Here is a 13,160-nt window from a genome sequence, read left to right as displayed (position 1 = left end):
CAGAGCACTTGCCAAAGCCACCTGAGAGAGTCCAAGAGGCTTGTAATTAGCCTAGGAGAGAAATCAGAATGAGTACAACAGCCCAACCATCGCCCCCAGATGCAACAGTATCTTCTGCGGAGAACCTGGAGGTGTTCTACTTGCGGGAGGCAAAATGCGTGGTCTGGGATTGTGGAATATTGAAAGAAGACTCAACAAAGAAGAAACATCAGAGAAAGCTATCCCTGCTTTCAGCCTTGTCCATATGCCATCACCCAGGAGGAGATGACTCAACACCAAACCAGTTCAAGATTCCCCACTGCTTTTCACTGCCCAGGACCACATCTCATCATCACCACCAGCTCATTGGATTTTGAAGCAAAAGCAGAAGAGAGGAAGGAAAAAGACTGTCTTAGCCTTGGCCTGGTGAGGATTTTACACCGCTCAGAAGAAGAACCAAGGAGCAAGATTTCTCACCTTCCTCCTGAAGAGGTGTGGGATGCATCCCTCAGACCAGGATCACAGGCTGCTACAGCTCACAGGTTGTTGCAGCTCCAGGTAGCCCAGAAAGCTACACCGTGATTCAAAAGGATTGGCCAAAAGGGATTCAACTTGAGACTTCCTCACTGCCTGGGCTCTCCTGGCAAATGATTAACAGATGCTGCACTGGCGGGAGCTCTTCACCCAGACAGAACAGCATCTGGCAGGCCCATTACTGCCTTGTGCAGCGGGTGTGCCCTAGAGAGCCTGGAGATTTATTGCCCAGATATTAAGTGACTGAGCTCTGTCCCAGGAGCACTGCGAGGCAAAAGCAGAATTTCTTCATAAAAGAGGCTGCTTATCACAATTTCAATTATTTGCACATGAAGGGGAGGCCAGAAGGGCAAAGACACCCCAGGGTAATATGGGAAGGTGACACAGTGCTGGCTCCAGTGGGTGCTGCCAGCTGGAGGAGGGTGTCTGGTTCAGTGAAGGAATGGCCATCCCAGAAAGGGGTAGGGAAAAAAGGGGTAGGGAAACATGTGCCTTTTAACAACAGTTGGGATATTTTCTTCAGCACATTCCTCTCCCTCCAGTAATCTTGTGGGAGCCTGGAAAGACGGGTTGTGAAATGCAATTTCTCCCTGCTGGCAGCTCTGTGGGGATGCCAGGAGCCAGAACAGCCCTGCACAGAGACAGGACCAGTGTCCACCACGCTGCAAACATGAGACACCAGTAATTAAACTGGGAGGTGAGGAGAAAGCCTTTCCCATCACACAGCTCCTCCCTGGCCTGGCTTGCCCCTGCATCAGGATGGACTCAAGAGTGTCTCAGACTGGGTGAAAGGATAGAGGGTGTGCTCATCCTGATGCAATATTTACCTCTTGAGACCTGGGTGAGGTCACGCATTTGCATCACTTTGGGCTGTATTTGCTTATGGATAGAGAGTAAAAGCCTTCAGGTTTCAGAGTAAATTCCAGTTTGGAGCAGTAGCTGGGAGAAGAGCACAGTGTGGGATGCACTGGCACCTGGGTGGCTATGCCAGGCCACATGGGTCCTTATGTGGTGCATGAAATCTCAGTCCATCCCACGGATGAGCAGAACACTGGGCTGTATCTGGCAGCAGTTTGAGAGGACACTGGTCACAGCCACGTGCTGGGCTGAGCTGTGCATGCTGTGGTGTGTCTGTGTGACGTGCCTTCATCCACCTCTGCTTTCAATTAAAGCCACTAATGATTTTAGCAAGAAAAGACGGAACCAAGTGCATCCCTGGCAGGCTCACTAATGCTGACCAGATGCGCTGCTCCTGGCAGGTGCCACAGTGGTTGCAAGTGTGCAGGTGGCTTTGCAGGGGGAAAGTAAAAAAAGGTAAAAAGAATAAAAAAGTTATGGGTCATTACCATCAAACCAAATCTTCCAGACTCAGAAAAACTGAATGGAGCTGGTCCTGGATGCTTTGCGGTCTGGGCTTGGGTGAGGCCCCAGGACTGTAATGGTTTTATTTAGGGCATGCAATAACCTTTGGCTCCTATTGTATTTGGGTCTGCCAGAAAGGCAGTTGGTCTGGCTGGATTAAAGCTGGTGGTAATTACATGCCAATGCCTCCTCTGTAGCGAGGAAGGGCGAAACCTAAAAAGAAAACCACATGTGCATCCCCCTATTCACCGCATGTGGGGACACCCCTTAACCTCTCATGAGCAGAAATCCAGCTCATACTCAGCATTAACACTTTGGAAAGTTATTGACAGCACAGTCCAAAAAGGAGGAGAGATATGGGAATGCTCCTGGTGTCAAAATGCATTTCATAAGCGACCAGATTCATCCCCTGAAGGACACCCTCTGCCTCTCCCAGCAACCAACCCACCCAGCCGCCTTCCCTGCTTCCCCCAGTGAATGTGCCAAATACAAACCAGATGCTCCAAAATGCCTGCTTGAAGACATTCCCTTTCATCTGGTAATTGCTGCTTCCGAGGGAAAAGATTTTAAGTGGTCCTCAAACCCTCTTGAGTGACCCAGACACCTATTTTTGTCCCTTTTGGGCTTCCAAGCATCTTTGGCTTTGGCATCTGAGCCACCCTGCTTTTCCTCATCCCCTCTTCCCAGCAGCTGATGGCCAGTCCCAGCCTCCTTGGCAGCATTTGCACCCTTAGGACTGGTTTATTGCCACTTATCATCAGCCACGTGCAATCCAGTCCCACTGCATGGGGTGCCATGATGCCACTGAGATGGGCACCACTGCTCCCCCAGCATCAGATGGGCATGGTGCAGGAAAGTCAGGCTCTGGGGTGAAAAAATGAGGTGCAGAAGGCAAAACTAAGATGCTATTTGCAGTAATGGCAGTGATAACAGCTCCATCTAAAACTGCAGCAGGAGGAAATCCACCCCCCACCCCCAAATCTGAACCACACCAAGCCTGAACTTAAATGAGGTACATCTGCACTGAGGATTTTCTCTTGTCCCCTTCAGTCACTGCATTTCTAGCTTTGACAAATAAACAGCCAGTCCCCAAACCTCAGGCTCTTTATTGCTTGTGGTTCCTTCCCCTTTGTTTCTAAGAAATTAATAACAGGAGGAGAAGGTTGCAAAACACACGCTGACCTGTCCTTTAAATACAGTGAGAAATCAAATAAACAAGGAGAGAGGAACAAGGAAGATCCACTGCAGGCAGAAAATGCCCAGCTGTACCCACTCTGAGTGCTGGAGGCTGTGGATGCTGATTTAGGCAGCGAGAAAACGCGATGCACAAAGTAAACCCAGAGATGAGCACAGGGTGTGATGCACTCCTGTGCTGGAGCTGCAGCTGTGAAGGAGCCCACAGGCTGCTCAGAAAAGATTCAGGAGGGGAAGTTAATGCCCAACATGATGTGCTAAACAACCATGGCCTGGAGGAGAGGAGCTGGGGGTCAAAAATCACTTAATGTGGAAAGATGCGATGGGGTCTGCTGCTTTCCTCCTGGTATCTAGTGCTGATGCTCAGTGCCCCATCAGCATCACTCTCCCTGACAGTGGAGATGAGTGTTAGTGGGAATTGTGTTACACCAGCCCAGCAGCTTCACTGGAAACCAGGAGATGAGAATAATCCTGCTAATAAACCGCAGAGGCCAGTTCCTCCTCGATGATGCCAATTTACGCGTGGTTTAACGAGGGCACAGAATGATGGAAGGACACTGCAGGGGAATATGAAATCCTGCCTCAAATGGACACATGCTGGTGCAGTTTAGATAGGAGAGAAGGAAAAAAAGAAAAAAAAAATCATTCTTAACTAAAGGGAAACTTGGAGGAAATAAGGAGCTGGTGAGTGATGGCACCTGGAGCATCCTTCCTTCCATCAAAGCTACAAGTTTTACCTGCCAAGGTGAAGGCAGAGGTCTAAATTGGGATGGATAAGCCAGCATCTCAGCATCATCAGGAATAAGCACAGAGATCCCAAAGAAAGCACATAAAAGGCAAAGAAAATCCATGGCAAAGATGCAGCAGTGAAAAGTATGGTGAAAAATTATTATCCTGGGGGGAAACCAAACACCTTGCAGCTCTTTTCATACCATCCTGCATAGTCCGACAGCTCCAAAAGGGGCCAGTGGTAAGGAGCCGTGTGTGTGTTTTGACCTGATGAACTTTCACATTTTAAATCCACTTCAGTCTTTGAGCAAAGGGCCTGGCACAGCTGAGCATGGGAAATGTCAGCTTCACAACACCAGGGCTGAGATTAGCAAGGCCGGGAACACGAGCCCGGGCACTACCAGAGAGGAGAGGGAAAGGTGCTACTAAAGGCTGCACCACGAAAAAAAAAGCTCATCTTCTGCCAAAATGGCATTTGCATTGCAAAAGAGAAGTGTGCTAATGAAATTAGATAAGGGTTTCAAATCAGAGAGCCTTTGCCAGTGGTGAGGATGGTTGAAGTTGTCCTTCTGCAGGCTGCGACCAACCCCAGTGAGGATGTCAAGAGGCAGCATGGTGGATTTTCCTTTTCAATGGGTGAGCTGCAAATCAAGTCGCTGGGGCTGTCTTCACTGCAGGAATGAGGAAGCCTAGATGCCCTTACACCCCTCCCAGCCATACTCCACCAGGAGCTCTGGGGTTATTTAGGTTGGCAGACCTAGAGCACTTGGCAAAGCCTGCCAGAGGATAAATACCAGAGCAGGGAAAGGAGCCATCCGAGCTAAAAGCCAGTGCGGGTACAAGAAGAACAAGGCCAAATGGGTACGAGTCATCCACAAATAAATTTAAGCTGGAAATGAGAGCAGTTTGTATCTGTGCAAGCAGCAAGGCTCTGGCAACAGCTTTCCCAGAGGACTTGCCAGGGTCAAACAGCTCATTAGTTTTAAGAAGGAAGCTGGCAGGGGGTTTGTGTCATGGCTGATTGTAACAGCAAGGGGGACCAGCCAAAAATTGGTGGTGGACCTGGGGCTGCCTTCAGCAGGACATGGGTCTGCAGCCACAGCCCACATGCCACCTGCACTGGTGGGATACAGAGGGATGCAAGCGCATCCACTTGCTCTCGGAGAGAGGGGGCAGCTGCATGGGGAGGAAATCAAAATGCACAGCTCCGTTTTTCCAGCTGACAGGAGCTTAAACACCGGCTGGGAATTGGGCTCAGGGCCCTGTGTGAAATTCAGCTTGGCTTGTCTTGAGACAGCAGCTCTACTCCCTGAGCACCCTACGAGCATTTTGGTAATAGCAGGGGGAATCAGACCTACTTGTCAAGCATGTTGCTATTTGTGCAAACGCTCTGTACCAGAGGGAAGCTTGAAGAACAAGTCCCCTTTTTATAGCGCGTTGGATGCTGGCAGTGAGCCTGCAAATTAGAAGGAATTCAGAGAGGAGCAACAACAACAACAACAAAAAAGCCTAAGGGGCTGGAGGGATTAGTATGGGAGGAGAAAAAAAAAAAAAAAAGGAGCTAAGTGTGTGGTCCAGTGGATGCGACTTTGGGTTGGGACAGCACTGGGTTGTACCCAGTGCTGTCCCATCCACAGAAAATCTCCCTGTGCCATGGGCAGGTTTCCCTACCTGTCCTCAAGAGGCAAGATATGTTTTCTGCCACTTCAGGAGACAGCTCTGTCATGCCCACACAGAAAAAAAATTATTTAAAAACTACATATATGATAGAAAGTTCAGTAAGAAGCTGCCAGAGTAAAGGTCAGCCCATGAATGAAATCTGTTTGAGCTAGAAGCAACTTATTCATGGCAGTGAAGGGTGTGCTGGGAAGAACCCCCTGCTGCAATGTTTTTTTTTAGGGTGGTTATACCCTGAATTAGCTCAGTTCACCCCCAAACCTGCTGAGAGAAGTACAACATCCCCAACTGGATGTAGTCTTGCTATCAGCATCCTTATTTTTTGGGGTACTGAGAGGGGCAGAAGTGACCTGGATCATGGGTTTATTCATCAGCCTTCAGCCTGGCTGCACTTGCACTGGTGCCAGGGCCCTGGCGAGGGGACTTGGGCAAGAGCCCAGAACTGTCTCTGCAGGGAAAAGTTTGGCTGTCCCCAGCTCGGGGTACTCAGACTCATGGGGACATTCCCGTGACCAAAAAGTTGCACCACTCTGGATGCAGCAACACATCACCCTGGGGAGCACCAGCACAGGGACATCCAGGTCCTTTCAGGGATGAGACCAACTTTCCAGTTTGTTGACCAAACCTCCCCCTTTTAGTGTCTGTCACACAAGCACAGATGAAGCTGTAATTTGCTGTGACGGGATGTAGGAGAGGAGGGGACACAGAGGATGAGACAAGCCTTCCCTTAAATGCCCCCTAACGCCACCTTAAAAAACAAGGAACCGGGGGCAGTGGAGGTTACTGGTTTGGTATGAGAATTTTCATGAGCATGAGAAAAAGAAAGACCACATTGCTCCAAAGTTTTCTTTTTTTTTTAAAGCAAGCTTCAGGGGCTCTGGGAGAGCAAAGTTTGCTGCAAAGTTTGTTTTCTGTTGTGCCCACGTTACCAAGCAGAGCCAGCCGTGGAATGTGCGGCCAGGGGCACCCGGCTGTGGCAAGGCTGGTGGCCAGGTAGGATGGCACGGTGAGGGTCACTGAGCCTTGGGCATTGCCTCCAGCCCAGGACATTGCCCAGCCACCCATCTTCCCAGTTTAGCACGACTTTGCTTCCAGCACTGCCCCATTTCCAACAGTTGTGCTGCACATGCAGCTAATAAATAAACATCATATAGACATCAAAAAAGTGTTTTTTAGATGCTGGGATAATCAGGGCAATTGCCCTGGCGCCTTTCCCCAGCGTGCCAGGGTGCAGTGCGGTAGCCGGCAGCTCCCAAACTCTTCTCCGGAAAAGTTCAAACCCTCAAATACTTGGAATTGCTCTTTGAGGGAATTTATTTTAAAGCCGCTTTAACGGCAGCTGGGAATTACCAGGGAGGCACTTTGCTCTGCTATTTCCCAGCTGCTGACCCCGTTCGCATGAAGGGGGCCCCGGGCAGCCGCCCAGCTGGGACGCTTGGGGACATGTGCCGAGCCAGCACTGCCTGGAGTTGCACCCAAAATTCTCCTTGTCCCAGCTTGCAGCAAAAGCACAGAAAGGGGCTGCTGTGCATGGCAGCAGCGAGAAAAATTAACTCCCACATCCAGCAGTGAGGGTGTGAGCTGTGATGTGGTAGAGTTATCTTTTAAGACCCTGCTCTCATGAGGGCTGAAAATTGCACTCAACCATGTTGCTTCTTCCCCAGAGCAAAAGCAGAACTGGGAGGTTGTGAGCCCCCCAAAAACTAAATCAACATCCCAACATGTTGGTTGCGTGTTGTTTTTTAAGCAGCATTTTAGTCTAAAAAGCAAAGGATTAGTGAGCAAAATCAGTGACAGCAAGTCAGCAGTTAAATGTCATCAGGACTGCAAGCGACAGGTCCTGATGGAAGGTTGGAAAATGCCACCAGCAGAGCTGTGGTTGCTCCTCCTGCAAACCTTCCATGTCCCCATTTCCCTGAGAGGGTTATGGAGACTTTCTCCCCTCCACACCTACATAGGAACACCATGGCCACCCTGCCTGACTCAAGCCCTGGGGCTGAGCTGGGAGCCTTGGAATAGGTACAGGTGGCTGGGTTGGGTCTGGTGGCAGACAGAAGCGACTCCAAGTCCAACAGCTGCCAGATGTGAAGCCACCTGCAGCCACTGAGACACTGAAGTGAAGGGGCCCTTAAAGCCACAGGCAAGGCTTGGCCTGATAGGCATCAGCCCCCTGCAGCACTCATGGCTTTCTTCTCCCTGCTGTCACGCTTGAAAAACATTTGTGGAAAAACACAGCAGAATGAAGAGGGTTTGAGTGGCAAGCTGGAGAAGGAGCTGGGGGAAGAAAACAACTTGGCAAGAAAGGAGGAGCTGAAGGACACAAGTGTTCCCATTTTGGTTCCCAACTCCCTAGGGTGCCGCTTGGAGCATTTATTGACCAACTCGCCTGCCCTCGATGAGCTGGCCTTGCAAACTGTGGCAGGAGGGAGGCTATTCCTGGTCAAGGCATGTACAGCAGCAACACTTTCTTAACTCTATAATCAACCAGTGACACACAAAACACACAGTCAAGGACTTTCCTGGAGAGGGCTCCGGCTCTGCAGTTACTGCACCTGCAGCATCACCACAAAAAGTCATCAGGTGTTCTCATGAAATGCTTCACTGGTCCCCAAAAAAGAGGAAAGAAAGAGCTAAGCTCAGCCAGGCAGACACAATCTGCTTAAAAAAAAAATCAAGGTGCATCCTTGACTCCAGCAGTGCAGCAGATAGAGAGGACTGAGTTGCCTCTCTCAGTATTAGAAGGAAAATAATCATTGTCACAATAAAAAAAATGAGATGCAGCCAGGTCAGGTTCATTAAGGGTGAAAGGGAATGGTTTGACTCCAAACCCAGCTGTTCTCCCCAGCACTGATACGATCTTCACAGCACAAGTCTGCGCAGGAACTCATCATCCCCCTGTTCCTTGCAACACGACAGCACAGCACATCGCCCCCAGCTCCCAAGTTAAACATCTTATTAACTGCAGTGACGTAAAAGAGGAAATCTCCGAGAACTATCACAGAGATGAGAGGGAACACATTTACCATCAATAGGCAATGATACCGCTGCAGAGAGATCTGCACATAAAGCAGCACCCAGCCCCTCCTTCCCCTCCCTCCTCTAATCACTCCATGTCATGGGAAACTAAACCTGACATCCAAACAGCCCCGATACGAGACACTCGCTGTAAAAATATCTTTAAGATTGAAAAACAACAAAAAAACTTGCCTTCCAGGAAACCATTTGGATACAAACCCTGCGCAGCTGCAGCCACCCTCGGTGTCGTATTCATCCCTCCTGCTTTGGCTTAGAAAACAGGCAGGGTGGGGAAGGGGAAAGGAAATAAAAAAAAAACGGGGAAAAGAAGCGATATTGCAGCTGATGAGCTGCGAGAGGCTGTTGGCAAAGTGGTCCAGCAATCATCTGAAATTCAGACGTCACGTGTGGGTTCTGTCTGCAGCTCCCGCACAGCCCAGGCTCAGCACTTCGCCCAAGTGCACACGCAGCAATTCCCCGTGCCGAGCTCTCCCGCCCCACTCCCACACGCTTCCCAGCCCGTGCCCCATCCCAACCATACCCAGCAGGTTTTGGCACTGCAAGGTGACCCAGCTGCTCTGGCCACAAAGGTGGATTTCTGCCATACAAGCGCAGGGCACGCTGAAAAGCATCACTAAGCTGCAAAACCACCCTCCCTCGCAGCTTCTCCACCTAAATCCCAGCCCTGCAGGCAGTGCTGTCTTCTCCAGCAGGATGTGTCAGTGGCCATCACCCCACTACATTATCTGGGGCTGGTGGGGGGTCCCACTGGCCTGGAAGAGCGCCCAGAACATGCTGTACCTGCTCCCGAGGCCAGCCTGTCCCTGGGCAACCCCGGGCATGTCCAAAACCAGCCCTTGAGCTCCCTGAGCTGCTGTGCTTGCATCACAGAGCAGTGGGTGAGCCCAGACACCTCTGGGGTGAGGTGGCAGCCAGCTTCTTTCTTTTTCTTCCCTTTAATTTTCATCTGGGACATTGCTTTAGAGCCAAGGGATGCTTCAGGCTCCATCCTGCACTGCCCCACACTGCAGCAGCTCCTGGGAACTCACCAGGATCAAGCAATCACCAAAAGTCCCTCTGCAAAAGACCATGATGTGGATGCAGAGATCCAGCCCTACCATTACACCCCCAAAATACTTCAGGACAACTAAAATGAATTTTTCTTCCTCTGCTTGCACCCATTCTTCACACAAATTAGCAAGAGGAATTAGGAGACTGAATGTTCCACACCGCCTCAGCTTCATCGCCCGGCTGGAGATGCACTGCATGGCACTAAAGTCAGGCAGATACAGTGGGACTAAAAAAAGAGCATGGTTGGTTTTTTTTTTCTTTTAAAGCCGGATTGCCTTTCACGGTGACTATATTTATAGGTAGAGCTGTTGAAATTTTAAGGGCTCCTTGCCACAGGAATCCGGTCGCGTCTCGTGTTCGCAAAGTGGCGTAACTTGGCAAAAATGAACATTTAATAGGCCAATGGGTGCTGCTTCCCTTCCTTAATTTTGGGTTAAATCAGAAAGGGAAAATGACAAGATGTAAAATTAGCCACGCACGCTGCTGCCATGTGCCACAGTCTGTATTTTCCAGATTAGGAGCGTAACGAACACGGGACTTCACACCCTCCCCTAGACCGGCACTTTCCTTTTCTGTCAATGACCAAAAAAACCCAGCTTTAGCGGGTGTTTATTTTTGCTTTCGTTTTGGCTATCCGTGGCACACACAAAGCCTCCTCTGCACTTGGTTTTATGGTTGAAAAACCCCGTCAGGGTTCAGCTGCAGAGTGGTAAAACTCGCTCTCCCCATCCAAAGCTGCCCGGGAACACCACCCGCCAACACGCCGTAGCACACGATGCCCAGAAACCACGCAGTCTCAGCCCAAAAGTTGGCAGTTTTCTTACACAACAGCGTGCTACGCTGCTAAACCCCTTTTTTATTTTAATTTATGCTATAAAAGCGTGTTACACCCTGTCCAAAGACGCTACCACCCCACAGAGCACGTCTGGATGCTAAACTTTGATTCCCTATGATGATGTGTGTCTATTTAAGACAAAACCCAAATCATAATTAAAGTTATTGATAGACAATGTTTACTGTTTGCTATTTTAACATCAAGTGGTGTTGGACTTCAAGCCACTGATTTTGATGGCTTGCAGGGGATGATGAAGCTGGAAACATGCCCTGATGTTGGGGTTTTTGATGTCTCTCTGGGCACTTCTGCTGTCAAATCAAAGAAATTCACTTAAGAGGCCAATCCCAGTGGATGCTTCTCACCCAGGATCGCCTTGCCTGGAAGTTGAGTGATTTTTGAGCCATCAAAGCACACATAAAAATAAAATAGCTGTAACAAAAGCTTTTTGCTTCTCAAAGCAGCCATCTCCCTAAGCAGACCCAACAGGGCGATGGCTCATGGCACACACCTTTGACACAAGTTAACCAAAGTTAAAGTTTTAATGTTCCCAAAAGGAACAAATTTCAGGTTGGAGCATCTACCAAAGATTAAAAGGCCCCTTCACTTGCCCAGCTGGCAAATTTGGTGGCATCTGAGATCCCCAGAAAGTGGCTGTGTCAGGGACCATGCTGTACCAGCCCCTGCCAGCCGGGCAGTTAGCTCTGAAGCAAAGTGACAACACTAAACACTGTTAAGTCCCTGGATGTACATAAACATTGGTGCAGAACACCGGTGAGCCCACAAGGCCCTCAGCTTTAAATCCACCTGCAGCATTTTTTACATAAGCTATTAGCAATGATGTGATTAAAAAAAAAATCAGTGATCCTTGTAACAGTGGAATTTAAATCCAGCTCACAACCAGGTGGGGAGATTTATGACATTTTGTATACAAAGAGTAGCCATCAGCCCCATTTATCCACCTTACTCTTTTTCCACTGCTGCCAATAAAGATAGGACTTCATTAAGGCTCACTTTTCTTGCTGATCCTCCTTTGGCCAGAAGGTTGCACATAAACCCAACCCAACAGCTCCAGACACTCAGTTGCCCTGCTGACATTTCAGTTCTTTTGAGCAGAAAGATGAAGCTGTAACCAAATGAACCAGAGAAATTGGCAGCAGCACAAACTTGACAGATTCTAGCTAATTGCTTGGATTAGTAATTCCAGTGGCACGCAAAAATCCACTTTATCTACGGCAGAGAAAGGCATGGCACAGGTTGTCCTCCTGCTATGTGACCTGCCTGCCCAGGGAATGGGAACCACTGGCATTCCCAAGCCCACACGCCATTGCAAGGCCAGGAATGGCTCGTCAGCCTAACGAGACACGCTCAAATACAGAATCACTGAATCATCCAGGCTGGAAAAGACCTCCAAGATCACCAAGTGCAACCATCAATACACGACCCCCACGTCCATCACGGAACCGTGTCACCAAGTGCCACAGCCACACGTTTTCTGAACACCTCCGGGGATGGTGATTCCACCACTTCCCTCGGCAGCCCGCTCTGAACACGAGCCAGGAGAGGCCATCCCCGCCGCAGCTACCGATGCAGGGCAGCCCCATTCGTGTGACGGAAACATCCTTAGGGATGGCGAGACCGGACAGCCTGGAACACGGCGCTTCCCCCCCTCGGGCCCCTTGTGACACCGATCGCTGCGTCCGGCCCCGGACGGGGGTGGAGAGACCCCGCGGAGCCCTGACGGTGCCCACGCTGCATCCCACCCACGGGATGGGCTCTGCCGGGATGCTCCGTGGTCGCACATGGGGTGGGGGACTGCGGCACCGCGCGTGGGCTCCCAGCGGGGCTACGGCGGGGAGGAAGCAGCGTGCGTGCCCCCGCACACCGGGACTGGAGCTCCCCTCCCTTCATTTTGGGCTCAATCTGAAGGTGCCGTAGCCTCGCTGGTAGCCGGGGGGGGCACGCACGTTGCTGCCCCCCCAACACAGCCCCAGGATGGTGCGGCGGAGCCATCACCCCGCTCCGGGGGGACATCGCACGGCGCAGCCTCCTCCGCACGCCGCGGGGGCCCCGCAGCCGGCGGCGCACGGACCCCTCCCGCCCGCATTGTTGAGCGGGCGGACCCACGTGCGGCCACCGCCGCCGCTTCCCCTCGCCCGCCCGCCTTCGCGCCCGCGCACTGACCTGCCCGCCGGCTCCGCTCGGCTCCTCTGGGCTGCGCTCGCCCCGCACCCGGCTCCGCTCGCCGCCCGCCCGGCCCCGCTCGCCGCCCCCCGCCCGCACATGCAGCCGCCGCCGCTGCCGCCGCCCCGAGCGCACCCGCGCACCCGGCCCCGCCCCCGCGCGCGCCGCCGCCGCGTCACGTGGCGCCCGCAGGAGCCAATGGGGAGGGAACGGACGGCGGAGGGGGCGTGGTCTAAGGTGGGTGTGGGCGGAGCTGGAGAAGGGGCGTGGCTTGCGGGAATGGGCGGGGTCAAGGGGGTGAGGGTAGCGTGAGGGAAGGGGAAAGGGAAAGAAATGGAAGGAGAGGCGCTGGAGCAGCTCTGCTCTGGGAAAGGCTGAGAGACCTGGGGTTGGTCAGCCTGGAGAAGAGAAGGCTCCAGAGAGGACTTAGAGCTCCTTACGCTGCCCAAAGGGTCTCCAAGAGAGCTGGAGAGGGACTTTGGACAAAGGGCTGGAGTGACAGGAGAAGCAAGAATTGCTTTAAACTGCAGAAGGCCAGGTTTAGATCGGATATTAGGGAAAAAACTCTTCCCTGTGAGAGTGG

General features: G+C 51.5%; 1 protein-coding gene across 1 annotated transcript in view; it reads right to left on the bottom strand.

The window, feature by feature from the left end:
- PTP4A3 (protein tyrosine phosphatase 4A3) overlaps positions 1-12,718 on the bottom strand; it is a 38,800-nt gene extending 26,082 nt beyond the window's left edge. Inside the window, exon 1 of the mRNA XM_084211301.1 lies at positions 12,578-12,718. The gene's annotated coding sequence lies outside the window, so the exon portion shown is untranslated. The remainder of the gene's footprint in view (positions 1-12,577) is intronic.
- Between the last annotated feature and the right edge of the window lie 442 nt (positions 12,719-13,160).

The sequence above is a fragment of the Fringilla coelebs genome (assembly GCF_963513975.1).
Source record: "Fringilla coelebs genome assembly, chromosome: 1".
Classification (NCBI taxonomy): domain Eukaryota; kingdom Metazoa; phylum Chordata; class Aves; order Passeriformes; family Fringillidae; genus Fringilla; species Fringilla coelebs.
The sequence above is the reverse complement of the archived record's forward strand: the minus strand, read 5'-3'. Positions and strand labels throughout refer to the sequence as shown.